Source organism: Oncorhynchus nerka, linkage group LG17, assembly GCF_034236695.1.
Source record: "Oncorhynchus nerka isolate Pitt River linkage group LG17, Oner_Uvic_2.0, whole genome shotgun sequence".
Lineage (NCBI taxonomy): Eukaryota > Metazoa > Chordata > Actinopteri > Salmoniformes > Salmonidae > Oncorhynchus > Oncorhynchus nerka.
Window position 1 is genome coordinate 9136297 of NC_088412.1, and position 21577 is coordinate 9157873.

The 21577-nt window shown below is 46.1% G+C and overlaps 1 pseudogene; it reads left to right on the forward strand.

Moving 5' to 3' along the window:
* The window catches only part of LOC115126959 (plakophilin-3-like), a 68224-nt pseudogene that overhangs the window by 34283 nt on the left and 12364 nt on the right, over nucleotides 1-21577 (forward strand).

Here is a 21577-nt window from a genome sequence, read left to right on the forward strand (position 1 = left end):
CGGTGAGGACCGACAGTGGTGGGGAGGACTGACAGTGGTGGGGAGGACTGACAGTGGTGGGGAGGACCGACAGTGGTGAGGAGGACCGACAGTGGTGAGGAGGACCGACAGGGGTGGTGAGGACTGACAGTGGTGGGGAGGACTGACAGTGGTGGGGAGGACCGACAGTGGTGAGGAGGACCGACAGTGGTGAGGAGGACTGACAGTGGTGGGGAGGACTGACAGTGGTGGGGAGGACTGACAGTGGTGAGGAGGACCGACAGTGGTGGGGAGGACCGGTGGTGACCGACAGTGGTGAGGAGGAGGGGGTGGTGAGGACTGACAGGGGTGGTGAGGACTGACAGGGGTGGTGAGGACTGACAGTGGTGGGAGGACCGACAGTGGTGGTGAGGACCGACAGTGGTGGGGAGGACTGGACCGACAGTGGTGGGGAGGACTGACAGGGGTGGTGAGGACTGACAGGGGTGGTGAGGACTGACAGTGGTGGGGAGGGCCGACAGTGGTGGTGAGGACTGACAGGGGTGGTGAGGACCGACAGTGGTGGTGAGGACCGACAGTGGTGGTGAGGACCGACAGTGGTGGGAGGACCGACAGTGGTGAGGAGGACCGACAGGGGTGGTGAGGACTGACAGGGGTGGTGAGGACTGAGGAGTACTGACAGTGGTGGGGAGGGCCGACAGTGGTGGTGAGGACCGACAGTGGTGGGGAGGACTGACAGGGGTGGTGAGGACCGACAGTGGTGGGGAGGACTGACAGGGGTGGTGAGGACTGACAGGGGTGGTGAGGACTGACAGTGGTGGGGAGGGCCGACAGTGGTGGTGAGGACTGACAGGGGTGGTGAGGACCGACAGTGGTGGTGAGGACCGACAGTGGTGGTGAGGACCGACAGTGGGACAGTGGTGGTGAGGACCGACAGTGGTGGTGAGGAGGTGGTGACCGACAGTGGTGAGGAGGACCGACAGGGGTGGTGAGGACTGACAGGGGTGGTGAGGACTGACGGGTGGTGAGTACTGACAGTGGTGGGGAGGGCCGACAGTGGTGGTGAGGACCGACAGTGGTGGGGAGGACTGACAGGGGTGGTGAGGACCGACAGTGGTGGGGAGGACTGACAGGGGTGGTGAGGACTGACAGGGGTGGTGAGGACTGACAGTGGTGGGGAGGGCCGACAGTGGTGGTGAGGACTGACAGGGGTGGTGAGGACCGACAGTGGTGGTGAGGACCGACAGTGGTGGTGAGGACCGACAGTGGGACAGTGGTGAGGAGGACCGACAGGGGTGGTGAGGACTGACAGGGGTGGTGAGGACTGACGGGTGGTGAGTACTGACAGTGGTGGGGAGGAGTGGTGGTGAGGACCGACAGTGGTGGGGAGGACTGACAGGGGTGGTGAGGACCGACAGTGGTGGGGAGGACTGACAGGGGTGGTGAGGACTGACAGGGGTGGTGAGGACTGACAGTGGTGGGGAGGGCCGACAGTGGTGGTGAGGACTGACAGGGGTGGTGAGGACCGACAGTGGTGGTGAGGACCGACAGTGGTGGTGAGGACCGACAGTGGGACAGTGGTGGTGAGGACCGACAGTGGTGGTGAGGACAGTGGTGAGGAGGACCGACAGTGGTGAGGAGGACCGACAGGGGTGGTGAGGACTGACAGGGGTGGTGAGGACTGACTGACAGTGGTGGGGAGGGCCGACAGTGGTGGTGAGGACCGACAGTGGTGGGGAGGACTGACAGGGGTGGTGAGGACCGACAGTGGTGGGGAGTGGGGGTGGTGAGGACTGACAGGGGTGGTGAGGACTGACAGTGGTGGGGACAGTGGTGGTGAGGACTGACAGGGGGGTGAGGACCGAGTGGTGGTGAGGACCGACAGTGGTGGTGAGGACCGACAGTGGGACAGTGGTGGTGAGGACTGACAATGGGACAGTGGTGGTGAGGACTGACAGGGGTGGTGAGGACCGACAGTGGGACAGTGGTGGTGAGGACTGACAGTGGGACAGTGGTGGTGAGGACTGACAGTGGTGGTGAGGACTGACAGTGGTGGTAAGGACTGACAGCGGGACAGTGTTGGTGAGGACTGACAGCGGGACAGTGTTGGTGAGGACTGACAGTGGTGGTGAGGACTGACAGTGTTGGTGAGGACTGACAGCGGGACAGTGTTGGTGAGGACTGACAGCGGGACAGTGTTGGTGAGGACTGACAGTGGGACAGTGTTGGTGAGGACTGACAGTGGTGGTGAGGACTGACAGTGTTGGTGAGGACTGACAGCGGGACAGTGTTGGTGAGGACTGACAGCGGGACAGTGTTGGTGAGGACTGACAGTGGTGGTGAGGACTGACAGTGTTGGTGAGGACTGACAGCGGGACAGTGGTGGTGAGGACTGACAGTGTTGGTGAGGACTGACAGCGGGACAGTGTTGGTGAGGACTGACAGTGGTGGTGAGGACTGACAGCAGGACAGTGTTGGTGAGGACTGACAGTGTTGGTGAGGACTGACAGTGTTGGTGAGGACTGACAGCGGGACAGTGGTGGTGAGGACTGACAGTGGTGGTGAAGACTGACAGTGGGACAGTGGTGGTGAGGACTGACAGTGGTGGTGAGGACCGACAGTGGTGGTGAGGACCGACAGTGGTGAGGACCGACAGTGGTGGTGAGGACCGACAGTGGTGGTGAGGACTGACAGTGGTGGTAAGGACTGACAGCGGGACAGTGTTGGTGAGGACTGACAGCGGGACAGTGTTGGTGAGGACTGACAGTGGTGGTGAGGACTGACAGTGTTGGTGAGGACTGACAGCGGGACAGTGTTGGTGAGGACTGACAGCGGGACAGTGTTGGTGAGGACTGACAGTGTTGGTGAGGACTGACAGCGGGACAGTGTTGGTGAGGACTGACAGCGGGACAGTGTTGGTGAGGACTGACAGTGGTGGTGAGGACTGACAGCGGGACAGTGGTGGTGAGGACTGACAGTGTTGGTGAGGACTGACAGCGGGACAGTGGTGGTGAGGACTGACAGTGACTGACAGTGGGACAGTGGTGGTGAGGACTGACAGTGGTGGTGAGGACTGACAGTGGTGGTGAGGACCGACAGTGGGACAGTGGTGGTGAGGACTGACAGTGTTGACAGTGGTGGTAGGACTGACAGGACTGGGACAGTGTTGGTGAGGACTGACAGTGGTGGTGAGGACTGACAGTGTTGGTGAGGACTGACAGGGGACAGTGTTGGTGAGGACTGACTGGGACAGTGTTGGTGAGGACTGACAGCGGGACAGTGTTGGTGAGGACTGACAGTGGTGGTGAGGACTGACAGTGAGGACTGACAGTGGGACAGTGTTGGTGAGGACTGACAGTGGGACAGTGTTGGTGAGGACTGACAGTGGTGGTGAGGACTGACAGCGGGACAGTGGTGGTGAGGACTGACAGTGTTGGTGAGGACTGACAGCGGGACAGTGTTGGTGAGGACTGACAGTGGTGGTGAGGACTGACAGTGTTGGTGAGGACTGACAGTGTTGGTGAGGACTGACAGTGTTGGTGAGGACTGACAGCGGGACAGTGGGGCTGGTGTTGGTGAGGACTGACAGTGGGACAGTGTTGGTGAGGACTGACAGTGGTGGTGAGGACTGACAGTGGTGGTGAGGACTGACAGTGGTGTTGGTGAGGACTGACAGTGGTGGTGAGGACTGACAGTGTGGTGAGGACTGACAGTGTTGGTGAGGACTGACAGTGGTGGTGAGGACTGACAGCGGGACAGTGGTGGTGAGGACTGACAGTGGTGAGGACTGAGTGTTGGTGAGGACTGACAGTGGTGGTGAGGACCGACAGTGGTGGTGAGGACTGACAGTGGTGGTAGGACTGACAGCGGGACAGTGTTGGTGAGGACTGACAGTGTTGGTGAGGACTGACAGCGGGACAGTGTTGGTGAGGACTGACAGTGGTGGTGAGGACTGACAGTGTTGGTGAGGACTGACAGCGGGACAGTGTTGGTGAGGACTGACAGTGGTGGTGAGGACTGACAGTGTTGGTGAGGACTGACAGCGGGACAGTGTTGGTGAGGACTGACAGTGTTGGTGAGGACTGACAGTGTTGGTGAGGACTGACAGTGGTGGTGAGGACTGACAGCGGGACAGTGGTGGTGAGGACTGACAGTGTTGGTGAGGACTGACAGTGGTGGTGAGGACTGACAGCGGGACAGTGGTGGTGAGGACTGACAGCGGGACAGTGTTGGTGAGGACTGACAGCGGGACAGTGGTGGTGAGGACTGACAGTGTTGGTGAGGACTGACAGTGTTGGTGAGGACTGACAGTGTTGGTGAGGGCTGACAGCGGGACAGTGGTGGCAGGGCCATCAGATCTTTGAGAGAGAAAAGGCTCATTGTCGGCTGTTTTTCTGATAAGGGACCTGACTGTTCCGTGGGGAATGGATGCTCTCACGCACCCGTGACCTCAGACCCTCCTTTACATGTTTCCCCTGTGGACCTATTTCATCCCACGCTGGAGAGGGTGTGGCTGGAGGGCTTGTTGTAGATTCTTGTGGCTCCCTGTTGTCCCAAGTGACCTTGGTTAGTCGAGGACCCGTGACAACTCCCACTGAACAGGGACCTGTTGTCCTAGGTGCGTGGGCAGGTCTGGCATCCATTGAGTGTGTACATTGTGCGGTGCAGGGGTGTGTGTGTGACCAAAGTTTTTGTCTGTTTTGCTATTCTGGCTTGTGATAGAGCACTTTCAAAGCAGCGTCTTTGTGATGATTACAAATGTCTCTTTGCCAAGAGCTGTAGATTCTGAGCTGGCTGCTACATGGCCCCCGTAGTGGCAGGACTGGTTTGGGTGTGGCACCAGAGGACTTTCATCAGGTTTCACATTTCACACACAAACAGTCTGGCGCCTAGCTGTTAGCACAGCAGATGGAAAAACCACAGAGTGTTACCTTTAGCTTAGTTTACCATTCACACAGGCACAGGGTTATACCATGGGAGTGAAACATGTCATGTTGGCCTGATTGGTCAGCTGGACGGGCAATATATTATCTCATTTTGCCTAATCGTGCACCACGGGTTTGGGGTCAACTCCATTTAAATTCCAGCTAATTTGAGAAAAAGTCAATCAAATTCCAATTCCAAATGTTCCTCATTGAAAAGCATTGACGATGACTTGGAATTGGAATTTCAGTGTAATTCTTGAATTGACTGGAATTGAAATGGAACTGACCACAACCCACCTAGAGGGGCAGTTTCCCGGAGACAAGACTAAAAAGCTATTTCAATGGTGATTCTCAATTGCTTTTCATTCCAGGACTAGGCTTAGCTTTATCTGTTATCGAAACGAAAACTAGACAGTCAGGAAGCATAGAAAATTCCAAAAAACAATGGGATAGAGGAACATTTTTTTGCAAATTTTTTACTGTGGGGAAACAGTCAATATCTGAAACATAACCGAATGCGGCCCTCAGTGAAGAACCAAATGCGGCCCTCAGTGAAGAACCAAAGGCGGCCCTCAGTGAAGAACCAAAGGCGGCCCTCAGTGAAGAACCAAAGGCGGCCCTCAGTGAAGAACCAAAGGCGGCCCTCAGTGAAGAACCGAATGCGGCCCTCAGTGAAGAACCAAATGCGGCCTGACTTTGACACCGCTGCTATAGAGTGTTATCACCACGAAATCCCCCATCATTCATAATGTATTATTTGTCTCAGTCTCTCTAACCTGACCAGGGGCTGGCTTACTGTTAAGCACTTTGTGTCAACTGGGCTTTACAAATACAGGTACATTTGATTGGTTGGTTGATTGATCTTTCTGATTGTACAGGATCAATAACCTGGACATGGCTACGGCGGTGAGGTACCTGGCAGAGGGGGATGCTGAGCTGCAGGTTCTAGGAGCAGCGTTTATCCAACATGAGTGTTACAGTGACACTGAGGCCAAGAAAGAGGTACTAAAGGGAGTTCCTCTTCATTCTGCATTCTCTGTTTCTCTGGTACTTCCTTATGATATTTACAATGTCAAATACGCGTCCCATTCGGTGTGCGTATGTTCATTAACATAATATAAGGAACAATAGAAGTGAAGTTGCTAGTTGCATAAGACCTATTGTGTATCAACACATTGACTGACGTGCTCCAGGTATATCAACACATTGACTGACGTGCTCCAGGTATATCAACACATTGACTGAGGTGCTCCAGGTATATCAACACATTGACTGACGTGCTCCAGGTATATCAACACATTGACTGAGGTGCTCCAGGTATATCAACACATTGACTGACGTGCTCCAGGTATATCAACACATTGACTGAGGTGCTCCAGGTATATCAACACATTGACTGACGTGCTCCAGGTATATCAACACATTGACTGAGGTGCTCCAGGTATATCAACACATTGACTGAGGTGCTCAGGTATATCAACACATTGACTGACGTGCTCCAGGTATATCAACACATTGACTGAGGTGCTCCAGGTGTATCAACACATTGACTGAGGTGCTCCAGGTATATCAACACATTGACTGAGGTGCTCCAGGTATATCAACACATTGACTGAGGTGCTCCAGGTATATCAACACATTGACTGAGGTGCTCCAGGTATATCAACACATTGACTGACGTGCTCCAGGTATATCAACACATTGACTGACGTGCTCCAGGTATATCAACACATTGACTGAGGTGCTCCAGGTATATCAACACATTGACTGAGGTGCTCCAGGTATATCAACACATTGACTGAGGTGCTCCAGGTATATCAACACATTGACTGACGTGCTCCAGGTATATCAACACATTGACTGAGGTGCTCCAGGTATATCAACACATTGACTGAGGTGCTCCAGGTATATCAACACATTGACTGACGTGCTCCAGGTATATCAACACATTGATTGACGTGCTCCAGGTATATCAACACATTGACTGAGGTGCTCCAGGTATATCAACACATTGATTGACGTGCTCCAGGTATATCAACACATTGACTGACGTGCTCCAGGTATATCAACACATTGACTGAGGTGCTCCAGGTATATCAACACATTGACTGAGGTGCTCCAGGTATATCAACACATTGATTGACGTGCTCCAGGTATATCAACACATTGACTGACGTGCTCCAGGTATATCAACACATTGACTGAGGTGCTCCAGGTATATCAACACATTGACTGAGGTGCTCCAGGTATATCAACACATTGACTGACGTGCTCCAGGTATATCAACACATTGATTGACGTGCTCCAGGTATATCAACACATTGACTGACGTGCTCCAGGTATATCAACACATTGACTGACGTGCTCCAGGTATATCAACACATTGACTGACGTGCTCCAGGTATATCAACACATTGATTGACGTGCTCCAGGTATATCAACACATTGACTGACGTGCTCCAGGTATATCAACACATTGACTGACGTGCTCCAGGTATATCAAGACATTGACTGAGGTGCTCCAGGTATATCAACACATTGACTGAGGTGCTCCAGGTATATCAACACATTGACTGAGGTGCTCCAGGTATATCAACACATTGACTGAGGTGCTCCAGGTATATCAACACATTGACTGAGGTGCTCCAGGTATATCAACACATTGACTGACGTGCTCCAGGTATATCAACACATTGACTGAGGTGCTCCAGGTGTATCAACACATTGACTGAGGTGCTCCAGGTATATCAACACATTGACTGAGGTGCTCCAGGTATATCAACACATTGACTGAGGTGCTCCAGGTATATCAACACATTGACTGAGGTGCTCCAGGTATATCAACACATTGACTGAGGTGCTCCAGGTATATCAACACATTGACTGAGGTGCTCCAGGTATATCAACACATTGACTGAGGTGCTCCAGGTATATCAACACATTGACTGAGGTGCTCCAGGTATATCAACACATTGACATGCTCGGTTGTGCCAACTGTCAATCTTGGCCGAGGTGCTTAAAATTAAAAGCCTCATCTTTGATTTAATGTCATAGTTCAGCAGACATACAGTAAATGTGATCTAAGTCATTCTAAAAGAATGTTGTCTTGTTGAAGTGACGGACACCATTTTGTTTCAAGCAGGTGTGAAGTATTTTTTCACAGACAGGTAGCTTGTAGGTGCTTGTCTGTGTTTTTTCAGCTGTGGTTTTGTGAAAGAGCAGGAACAGAGATTTATGTGTTTGGTCTCTTGTTGCCGGGTGACAGGTTTGCTCAGCAGTCCAAGCACAGATGCTGGATTCTAAATCAAGCCAAAGGTCCTGTAAATTTGAAAATATTGGACAGCTTTAAGCAATATGGACTTTATTATTTTACCTTTATTTAACTAGGCAAGTCAGTTAAGAACAAATTATTATTTTCAATGACGGCCTAGGAACAGTACGACAGATTTTGTACCTTGTCAGCTCGGGGATTTGATCTTGCAACCTTTACGGTTACTAGTCCAACTCTCTAACCACTAGGCTACGCTGTCTAATCATTTTAGATATACAGGATTGCCTAGGGAATAGGGGCTAGGCTAGGGGTCACTGGGATTCAGAATTAGTCTAAACCTTACAGACTTGTTCTTCCCTCCAATCACTAGGTGCACCGCTATAAGGGCATCCCAGAGCTGGTGAGGCTGTTCAACAGTGAGAACCAGGAGGTGGCTCGCTACGCCACGGGCGCCACGAGGAACCTCATCTACGAGAACATGGACAACAAGGTGGCCCTTATTGAGGGGGGAGGGATCCCACAACTCATAGAGGCTCTGAAGGTGAATGACGACGAGCTACGCAAGAACATCACAGGTATGACGTTTACATTTTAGTCCTTTAGCCTCTCTGGGATATGTAGGACGGTAGCGTCCTGCCTCGCCAACAGCCAGTGAAAGTGCAGGGCGCCAAATTCAAAACAACAAAAATCTCATAATTAAAATTCCTCAAGCATACAAGTATTTTACATCATTTTAAAGATAAAATTCTCGTTAATCCAGCCACATTGTCTGATTTCAAAAAGGCTTTACAGCGAAAGCATCACAAACGATTATGTTCGGTCACCACCAAGTCACAGAAAAACACAGCCATTTTTCCAACCAAAGAGAGGAGTCACAAAAAGCACAAATAGAGATTAAATTAATCACTAACCTTTGATGATCTTTATCAAATGACACTCATAGGACTTCATGTTACACAATACATGTATGTTTTGTTCGCTAAAGTGCATATTTATATAAAAAAATCTCGTTTTTCATTGGCGCGTTACGTTCAGTAGTTCTAAAACATGCAGTGATTTTGCAGAGAGCCACATCATTTTACAGAAATACTCATCATAAATGTTGATGACAATACAAGTGTTATACATGGAATTAGAGATAGACTTCTCCTTAATACAAACGCTGTGTCAGATTTAAAAATAAAAAAATGTTACGGAAAAAGCAAGCCATGCAATAATCTGAGTACAGCGTTCAGACAATAAAGCAGCCAAAAAGATGTTTGCCATATTGTGTAGTCAACATTAGTCAGAAATAGCATTCTAAATATTCACTTACCTTTGATGATCTTCATCAGAATGCACTTCCAGGAATCCCAGTTCCACAAGAAATGTTTGATTTGTTCGATAAAGTTCATAATTTTATGTCCAAATAGCTTCTTTTGTTAGGGCGTTTGGTAAACAAATCCAAACGCGCGTTCAGGTCCAGCTGAACGTCGGACGAAAAGTTAAAAAAGTTATATTACAGGTCGTAGAGACATGTCAAACTAAGTATAGAATAAATCTTTAGGATGTTTTTATCATAAATCTTCAATAATGTTCCAACCCAGAGAATTCCATTGTATGTAGAAAAGCAATGGAACGAGAGCTAACTCTCTCGTGACCACGTGTCACGAGCCTGTGGCACTCTGCCAGAGACCTGGCTCAATCCCCTCTAATTCTCTCCCCCTTGATAGTAGAAGCCTCAAACAAAGTTCTAAAGACTGTTGACATCTAGTGGAAGCATTAGGAAGTGCAATATGACCCGATTTACACTGTATATTGGAATGGCAAAGAGTTGAAAAACTACAAACATCAGATTTCCCACTTCCTGGTTGGATTTTTCTCAGGTTTTTGCCTGCCATATGAGTTCTGTTATTTACATTTACATTTAAGTCATTTAGCAAACGCTCTTATCCAGAGCGACTTACAAATTGGACTCACAGACATCATTCAAACAGTTTTAGAAACTTCAGAGTGTTTTCCATCCAATACTACTAATAATATGCATAGGATATCTGGGACAGAGTAACAGGCAGTTTACTCTGTGAACCTTATTCATCCAAGCTACTCAATAATGCCCCCTGTTTTGTTTTTTTACCTTTATTTTACTAGGCAAGTCAGTTAAGAACAAATTCTTATTTTCAATGATGGCCTAGGAACAGTGGGTTAACTGCCTGTTCAGGGGCAGAACGACAGATTTGTACCCTTTCAGCTCGGGGATTTGAACTTGCAACCCTCCGGTTACTAGTCCAACGCTCTAACCACTAGGCTAACCAGAGGTTAGAGTGACTTACATTCATCTGAAGGTAGCTAGGTAAGACAAACAAGTATCACTCGTATAGTAAGTTCAACTTTCTTGAGATACAAAGTACTCTGTACAATGTAGAGCTCTACGCTGACATGTGCTCCTAAGTATAATTTTTGAGGGGAGCACAGAAAGAAATTTAGGAGCACAATAAACAATAGTAGAGGTAATGATACAAGGTTTGGTCATTGGGTTTTCTGTCAGGTATTCTGTGGAACCTGTCATCCAAAGACAACCTGAAGGAGAAACTAGCCAAGGAGACGCTATCTGAGCTCACAGAGAGGATCCTGATCCCGCTCTCAGGCAGTGGAGACACTGAGGTCATCCAGCAGAGCCCCTCTGAGGTTGACATCTTCTACAACACCACCGGATGTCTTAGGTACAGTACACTATAGTACACTATAGGATAGTACAGTACACAATAGTATACTATAGGATAGTACAGTACACAATAGTATACTATAGGATAGTACACTATAGGATAGTACAGTACACAATAGTATACTATAGGATAGTACACTATAGGATAGTACAGTAAACGTGTACAGTATAGTACAGTACACTATAGTACAATATAGTACACTATAGTACACTATAGGATAGTACAGTACACTATAGTACAGTGTAGTATACTATAGGATATTACAGTACACAGTAGTATACTATAGGATAGTACAGTATAGTACACTATAGGATAGTACAGTAAACTAGTACAGTATTGTACAGTACACTATAGTACAATATAGTACAGTATAGGATAGTACACTATAGTACAATATAGTACAGTATAGTACAGTACACTATAGTACAATATAGTACCCTATAGTACACTATAGGATAGTACAGTAAACTTGTACAGTATAGTACAGTACACTATAGTACAATATAGTACACTATAGGATAGTACAGTAAACTTGTACAGTATAGTACAGTACACTATAGTACAATATAGTACACTATAGTACACTATAGGATAGTACAGTACACTATAGTACAGTGTAGTATACTATAGGATATTACAGTACACAGTAGTATACTATAGGATAGTACAGTATAGTACACTATAGGATAGTACAGTAAACTAGTACAGTATTGTACAGTACACTATAGTACAATATAGTACAGTATAGGATAGTACACTATAGTACAATATAGTACACTATAGTACACTATAGGATAGTACAGTACACTATAGTACAGTATAGTACACTATAGTACAATATAGGATAGTACAGTACACTATAATACAATATAGTACACTAGGATAGTACAGTACTCTATAGGAGAGTATAGTACACTATAGGATAGTACAGTACACTATAGTACACTATAGGATAGTACAGTACACTATAGTACAATATAGTACACTATAGGATAGTACACTATAGTACAATATACACTATAGGATAGTACACTGTAGGATAGTACAGTACTCTATAGTACAATATAGTACACTATAGGAGAGTACAGTGCAATATAGTACACTATAGTACAGTATAGTAAATCATAGTACAGTATATTACACTATAGTCCAGTATAGTACAGTACACTAAAGTATAGTATAGGACAGTATAATACAGTACTCTATAGTACAATATAGTACACTATGGGAGAGTATAGTACACTATAGGATAGTACAGTACACTATAGTACACTATAGGATAGTACAGTACACTATAGTACACTATAGGATAGTACAATATAGTACACTGTAGGATAGTACAGTATTCTATAGTATAGTACAGTACAATATAGTACACTATAGTACAGTAATGTACACTATAGTACGATATAGTACACTATAGGATAGTACAGTACAGTATATTACACCAGTATTGTATAGTACAGTATTGTACACTATAGTACAGTATAGTAAAGCATAGTACAGTATATTACACTATAGTCCAGTACACTAAAGTACAGTATATGGCAGTGTAGGACAGTATAGTACAGTATATCACAGTACAGTATATTACACTATAATACAGTATAGTACAGTACACTATAGTACAATATAGTACACTATAGGATAGTACAGTAAACTAGTACAGTATTGTACAGTATAGTACAGTACACTATAATACAATATAGTACACTATAGGATAGTACAATATAGTACACTAGGATAGTACAGTACTCTATAGGAGAGTATAGTACACTATAGGATAGTACAGTACACTATAGTACACTATAGGATAGTACAGTACACTATAGTACAATATAGTACACTATAGGATAGTACACTATAGTACAATATACACTATAGGATAGTACACTGTAGGATAGTACAGTACTCTATAGTACAATATAGTACACTATAGGAGAGTACAGTGCAATATAGTACACTATAGTACAGTATAGTAAATCATAGTACAGTATATTACACTATAGTCCAGTATAGTACAGTACACTAAAGTATAGTATAGGACAGTATAATACAGTACTCTATAGTACAATATAGTACACTATGGGAGAGTATAGTACACTATAGGATAGTACAGTACACTATAGTACACTATAGGATAGTACAGTACACTATAGTACACTATAGGATAGTACAATATAGTACACTGTAGGATAGTACAGTATTCTATAGTATAGTACAGTACAATATAGTACACTATAGTACAGTAATGTACACTATAGTACGATATAGTACACTATAGGATAGTACAGTACAGTATATTACACCAGTATTGTATAGTACAGTATTGTACACTATAGTACAGTATAGTAAAGCATAGTACAGTATATTACACTATAGTCCAGTACACTAAAGTACAGTATATGGCAGTGTAGGACAGTATAGTACAGTATATCACAGTACAGTATATTACACTATAATACAGTATAGTACAGTACACTATAGTACAATATAGTACACTATAGGATAGTACAGTAAACTAGTACAGTATTGTACAGTATAGTACAGTACACTATAGTACAATATAGTACAGTATAGGATAGTACACTATAGTACAATATAGTACAGTATAGTACAGTACACTATAGTACAATATAGTACACTATAGGATAGTACAGTACACAATAGTATACTATAGGATAGTACACTGTAGGATAGTACAGTAAACTTGTACAGTATAGTACAGTACACTATAGTACAATATAGTACACTATAGTACACTATAGGATAGTACAGTACACTATAGTACAGTGTAGTATACTATAGGATATTACAGTACACAGTAGTATACTATAGGATAGTACAGTATAGTACACTATAGGATAGTACAGTAAACTAGTACAGTATTGTACAGTATAGTACAGTACACTATAGTACAATATAGTACAGTATAGGATAGTACACTATAGTACAATATAGTACACTATAGTACACTATAGGATAGTACAGTACACTATAGTACAGTATAGTACACTATAGTACAATATAGGATAGTACAGTACACTATAATACAATATAGTACACTATAGGATAGTACAATATAGTACACTAGGATAGTACAGTACTCTATAGGAGAGTATAGTACACTATAGGATAGTACAGTACACTATAGTACACTATAGGATAGTACAGTACACTATAGTACAATATAGTACACTATAGGATAGTACACTATAGTACAATATACACTATAGGATAGTACACTGTAGGATAGTACAGTACTCTATAGTACAATATAGTACACTATAGGAGAGTACAGTGCAATATAGTACACTATAGTACAGTATAGTAAATCATAGTACAGTATATTACACTATAGTCCAGTATAGTACAGTACACTAAAGTATAGTATAGGACAGTATAATACAGTACTCTATAGTACAATATAGTACACTATGGGAGAGTATAGTACACTATAGGATAGTACAGTACACTATAGTACACTATAGGATAGTACAGTACACTATAGTACACTATAGGATAGTACAATATAGTACACTGTAGGATAGTACAGTATTCTATAGTATAGTACAGTACAATATAGTACACTATAGTACAGTAATGTACACTATAGTACGATATAGTACACTATAGGATAGTACAGTACAGTATATTACACCAGTATTGTATAGTACAGTATTGTACACTATAGTACAGTATAGTAAAGCATAGTACAGTATATTACACTATAGTCCAGTACACTAAAGTACAGTATATGGCAGTGTAGGACAGTATAGTACAGTATATCACAGTACAGTATATTACACTATAATACAGTATAGTACAGTATAGTACAGTACACTAAAGGACAGTATAGGATGGTATAGTACACTAAAGTACAGTACACTAAAGTACAGTATATGATGGTATAGTACAGTATAGGATAGTATTGTACAGTATATTACACTATAGTGCAATATAGTAGTATAGTACAATATATAACACTATTGTACAGTATTTCACACTATAGTACAGCCTTATTCTTCTTGTTCCAGCTCCTCCTCTGTCTAAGTGCATGTGACAACAGTGTCCTATCTTCCCATGTCAGTTCATTGATATGTCAGTTCATTGATATGTCAGTTCATTGACCCATGTCAGTTCATTGACCCATTTCAGTTCATTGACCCATTTCAGTTCATTGACATGTCAGTTCATTGACCCATTTCAGTTCATTGACCCATTTCAGTTCATTGACATGTCAGTTCATTGACCCGTCAGCTCTTTCACCCAAGTCAGTTCATTGACCCGTCAGCTCTTTCACCCAAGTCAGTTCATTGACACGTCAGGTCTTTGATCAATGTCAGTTCTTTGTTCTATGATTTCTGTTAGCCTATCCCGTCTCTGACCTCTCACCCTGCTGTCCCCAGGAACCTGAGCTCAGTGAATGAGAAGACCAGACGTCAGATGAGGGAGACCAACGGTCTGGTGGATGCCCTGGTAGGATACATCCAGGCCTCGCTACAGGAAGGCAAGGTGGAGGAAAAGGTGAGAATGAGCTACGTAATAGACTGGAGTACAGATAGTAGACTGGAGTACAGATAGTGGACTGGAGTACAGATAGTGGACTGGAGTACAGATAGTGGACTGGAGTGCAGATAGTGGACTGGAGTGCTGGAGACTGGAGTACAGATAGTGGACTGGAGTACAGATAGTGGCCTGGAGTACAGATAGTAGACTGGAGTACAGATAGTGGACTGGAGTACAAATAGTGGACTGGAGTACAAATAGTGGACTGGAGTACAGATAGTGGACTGGAGTACAGATAGTGGACTGGAGTACAGATAGTGGACTGGAGTACAGATAGTTGACTGGAGTACAGATAGTGGACTGGAGTACAGATAGTGGACTGGAGTACAGATAGTGGACTGGAGTACAAATAGTGGACTGGAGTACAGATAGTAGACTGGAGTACAGATAGTGGACTGGAGTACAGATAGTGGACTGGAGTACAGATAGTAAACTGGAGTACAGATAGTGGACTGGAGTACAGATAGTAAACTGGAGTACAGATAGTAAACTGGAGTGCAGATAGTAAAACTGGAGTACAGATAGTGGACTGGAGTACAGATAGTAGACTGGAGTATAGATAGTCGACTGGAGTACAGACTGGAGTGCAGATAGTGGACTGGAGTACAGACTGGAGTGCAGATAGTGGACTGGAGTACAGACTGGAGTACAGATAGTGGACTGGAGTACAGATAGTGGACTGTAGTACAGATAGTGGACTGGAGTACAGATAATGGACTGGAGTGCAGATAGTGGACTGGAGTACAGACTGGAGTGCAGATAGTGTACTGGAGTACAGACTGGAGTACAGATAGTGGACTGGAGTACAGATAGTGGACTGGAGTGCAGATAGTAGACTGGAGTACAGATAGTAAACTGGAGTGCAGATAGTGAACTGGAGTGCACATAGTGGACTGGAGTGCAGATAGTGGACTGGAGTGCAGATAGTGGACTGGAGTGCAGATAGTGGACTGTAGTGCAGATAGTGGACTGGAGTGCAGATAGTGGACTGGAGTGCAGATAGTAGACTGGAGTGCAGATAGTGAACTGGAGTGCAGATAGTGAACTGGAGTGCAGATAGTGGACTGGAGTGCAGATAGTGGACTGGAGTGCAGATAGTGGACTGGAGTGCAGATAGTGGACTGGAGTGCAGATAGTGGACTGTAGTGCAGATAGTGGACTGGAGTGCAGATAGTGGACTGGAGTGCAGATAGTGGACTGGAGATAGCAGATGGAGTGGACTAGTGGACTGGAGTGCAGATAGTGACTGGAGTGCAGATAGTGGACTGGAGTGCAGATAGTACAGATAGTGGACTGTAGTGCAGATAGTAGACTGGAGTGCAGATAGTAGACTGGAGTGCAGATAGTGGACTGTAGTGCAGATAGTGGACTGGAGTACAGATAGTGGACTGTAGTGCAGATAGTGGACTGTAGTGCAGATAGTGGACTGGAGTGCAGATAGTGGTCTGGAGTGCAGATAGTGGACTGGAGTGCAGATAGTATACTGGAGTGCAGATAGTGACTGGAGTGCAGATAGTGGACTGGAGACCAGATAGTGGACTGGAGTACAGGTAGGAAAGTCACTTAGCCGTGTGGTATTTGCAGAACAATTGTCACAATGCGTAACTGTACCTTCAGTGTTTTTCTTCGATCAAGTGTTGTACATGTCGTCATGGGAATTAAATATATACTCAACATTCTATGGTACATTTGTTCATGTGAAAGCCTCACATGTTGGACTTTGGTATTAAAATCTATTCAACTTGTGTGTGTGTCTGTCCAGGGAGTGGAGAATGCAGTGTGTGTTATGAGGAACCTCTCCTATCAGCTGTACAGTGAGATCCCGCCCTCGGCCATGCTACGTCTGGAAGGACCAACCAGAGGCCAGGACACCAGCAGGAGTGAAGCCATTGGTTGCTTCACGCCTCAGAGCAAGAAAGTAAAAAATGTATGTATCACAGTGTCAATCTTCTTCTTCTTCTGTCAGTTTAGCAGTTGAACCGTAGTCTTGATGGTCTTCAGAATGACCCTGTCCGTGTCTAAACGGAAGTCCTGTATCACATCGCCTACATCACATTGACCCCTGACCTTCTCCTTTTACAGAAGATGAACCAGGACCTGGTTACATTCACGGAGGTGGCCCGCGTGCCCAAGGGTCTGGAGTGGCTGTGGCACCCCCAGGTGGTGGGGCTGTATAACCGCGTGCTGCAGGGCTGTGAGTTCAACTTCACCACCCGCGAGGCTGCAGCCGGGGCCCTGCAGAACATCACAGCTGGAGACAAGAGAGTGAGTGTTGATAATTCCCACTGCCAATGGTCCTTCTCTCGTCACCATCTCAAACCTCACGACCCGTCCCCTGGCGGTGTCAGATAGACTATGGAGTCATCTCACCTCACCACCCGTCCCCTGGCAGTGTCAGACTATGGAGTCATCTCAACACACCACCCGTCCCCTGGCGGTGTCAGATACACTTAGACTATGGAGTCATCTCAACTCACCACCCGTCCCCTGTGCCAGATAAACTAGGGGATCATAAACAGGCTCCTCAAACTATCCGTGAAGCCTCTGTGACCAGGCCACTGATATGTGCTCCAGGGTCATTTTGTTTTGTACCGGACTTGGACACCTGACAATGAAAACTGCAACTCACATCACTCACATCAGTGATCTCTATAGCTCACTCAGCATTCATAGAACGACGACAGTGTCTCTCTAGCTGGGGTACTTGAACCCCTGTGGGTACCTTGCCTTTCTACAGGGTGTAATTGACTCATAAGAAAATAAGCCCAATGATCAGTTGCACATAAGGGTTTACTTCAGACAGAGCAAAACGGGATTTGGGGGGGGGGCTACTGTAATTAATTTGAGAAATACTGACGCAGAAAGACCTTTCTCTCTTTTTCTCCTCAGTGGGCGGGGGTGCTGTGTCGTGTGGCTCTCGAGCAAGAGAGGATGCTTCCTGTGATGTTGGACAAACTGAGGACCAATAATGACCTGGAGCTGAGATCCCTCACCGGCTTCCTCAGAAACCTGTCACGCCATGCCAAGGACAAGAACGCCATGGGTCAGTAACCAGGACCCTTTTTTGATCAAATCCTTGATTGCCTCTGAACCTCATCCTGCATATAAGCTTTGAGAGAAAGGCGAGCAATTCAAGGATGTCAATGTGAGATATGTGTTATTAACAAACAGAGGAAAACCCATTTGATTTCATGCCAGAGCAAGAACCAAAACAAAGCCATATCCATCTATTTCAGGGGTGGATTTGACTGCCGTGTGGGATGAATAACATGAGATTTTTATTTTACCTTTATTTAACTAGGCAAGTCAGTTAAGAACAAATTCTTATTTTCAATGACGGCCTAGGAACAGTGGGTTAACTGCCTTGTTCAGGGGCAGAACGACAGATTTGTACCTTGTCAGCTCGGGGATTTGAACTTGCAACCTTCCGGTTACTAGTCCAACGCTCTAACCACTAGGCTACCTGCCGCCTCTACACTCTAACCACTAGGTTACCTGCCGCCTCTACACTCTAACCACTAGGCTACCCTGCCACCCCATCAACCCTTTTTTTTCTCCTTCTAGCAACCAAGACTGTGAACAACCTGGTGGACAAACTGCCTGCTGACGGTCAACAGAAGGAGCCGTCCAGCGACGTGGTGGTCAACATCTGTGGAACATTGAACAACCTGGTGACCTGCAGCTCCGTCGCAGCCCGGGACATCACTTTCTTTGACGGGCTGCAAAAACTAGTGGCCATCAAGAACTCCAACGACAGCAGGTACGGGATAGGGAGAAATATTGGTAGCGGTGTTTCTTGCTGCTCGGTCGTTCCACCGATTCCGTGCCCTTTTTTTGAGAAGTGTAATGTTTGACTTCATTCTGTCAACATTCTGTCATAAAGAGCACCTGTTTAACTTAATAAAAAACATGTTTTCCCATCTCAAGAAGATACATTTAAAAAAAAAAAATACTATAGTAAGTGCCTATAAAGTAACAGGGTTGACCGTAACAGGGTTGACCGTAACAGGGCTGACCTTAACAGGGTTGACCGTAACAGGGTTGACCTTAACAGGGTTGACCATAACAGGGCTGACCTTAACAGGGTTGACCGTAACAGGGTTGACCGTAACAGGGTTGACCTTAACAGGGTTGACCGTAACAGGGTTGACCGTAACAGGGTTGACCGTAACAGGGTTGACCGTAACAGGGTTGACCGTAACAGGGTTGACCGTAACAGGGTTGCCCGTAACAGGGTTGACCGTAACAGGGTTGACCTTAACAGGGTTGACCGTAACAGGGTTGCCCATAACAGGGTTGACCGTAACAGGGTTGACCGTAACAGGGTTGACCGTAACAGGGTTGCCCATAACAGGGTTGACCTTAACAGGGTTGACCGTAACAGGGTTGACCGTAACAGGGTTGACCTTAACAGGGTTGACCGTAACAGGGTTGACCGTAACAGGGTTGACCTTAACAGGGTTGACCTTAACAGGGTTGACCTTAACAGGGTTGACCGTAACAGGGTTGACCTTAACAGGGTTGACCTTAACAGGGTTGACCGTAACAGGGTTGCCCATAACAGGGTTGACCTTAACAGGGTTGACCGTAACAGGGTTGCCGTAACAGGGTTGACCTTAACAGGGTTGACCGTAACAGGGTTGACCGTAACAGGGTTGACCGTAACAGGGTTGACCTTAACAGGGTTGACCGTAACAGGGTTGACCGTAACAGGGTTGACCGTAACAGGGTTGCCCGTAACAGGGTTGACCGTAACAGGGTTGACCTTAACAGGGTTGACCGTAACAGGGTTGCCCATAACAGGGTTGACCGTAACAGGGTTGACCGTAACAGGGTTGACCGTAACAGGGTTGCCCATAACAGGGTTGACCTTAACAGGGTTGACCTTAACAGGGCTGACCTTAACAGGGTTGACCTTAACAGGGTTGACCTTAACAGGGTTGACCGTAACAGGGTTGACCTTAACAGGGTTGACCTTAACAGGGTTGACCGTAACAGGGTTGCCCGTAACAGGGTTGACCGTAACAGGGTTGACCGTAACAGGGTTGACCGTAACAGGGTTGCCCATAACAGGGTTGACCTTAACAGGGTTGACCGTAACAGGGTTGACCGTAACAGGGTTGACCTTAACAGGGTTGACCGTAACAGGGTTGACCGTAACAGGGTTGACCTTAACCCTTGACCGTAACTGGGTTGACCGAAAGGGTTGACCTTTAACAGGGTGACCTTAACAGGGTTGACTGTAACAGGGTTGCCCATAACAGGGTTGACAGTCCCAGGGTTGACCGTAACAGGGTTGACCGTAACAGGGTTGCCCATAACAGGGTTGACCTTAACAGGGTTGACCGTAACAGGGTTGACCGTAACAGGGTTGACCTTAACAGGGTTGACCGTAACAGGGTTGACCGTAACAGGGTTGACCTTAACAGGGTTGACCTTAACAGGGCTGACCGTAACAGGGTTGACCGTAACAGGGTTGACCTTAACAGGGTTGACCGTAACAGGGTTGACCTTAACAGGGTTGACCGTAACAGGGTTGACCGTAACAGGGTTGACCGTAACAGGGTTGACTGCTAAACAGGGTTGACCTTAACAGGGTTGACCGTAACAGGGTTGCCCATAACAGGGTTGACCTCAACAGGGTTGCCCTGAACAGGGTTTGCCCATAACAGGGTTGACCTTAACAGGGTTGGATCCGTAACAGGGTTTTTCCCCTCACAGGGTTGCCCATAACAGGGTTGACCTTAACAGGGTTGCCCGTAACAGGGTTGCCCATAACAGGGTTGACCTTCACAGGGATTGACCTTAACAGGGCTGACCTTAACAGGGTTGACCCCAACAGGGTTGACCTTAACAGGGTGACCGTAACAGGGTTGAATCCGTAACAGGGTTGACCGTAACAGGGTTGCCCGTAACAGGGTTGGGCCCGTAACAGGGTTGACCGTAACAGGTTGCCCATAACAGGGTTGACACACCTGGATTGTGCCCTGTTGGTTGTTAACAGGGTTGACCTTAACAGGGCTGACCTTAACAGGGCTGACCTTAACAGGGTTGACCTTAACAGGGTTGACCGTAACAGGGTTGCCCATAACAGGGTTGCCCATAACAGGGTTGACCTTAACAGGGCT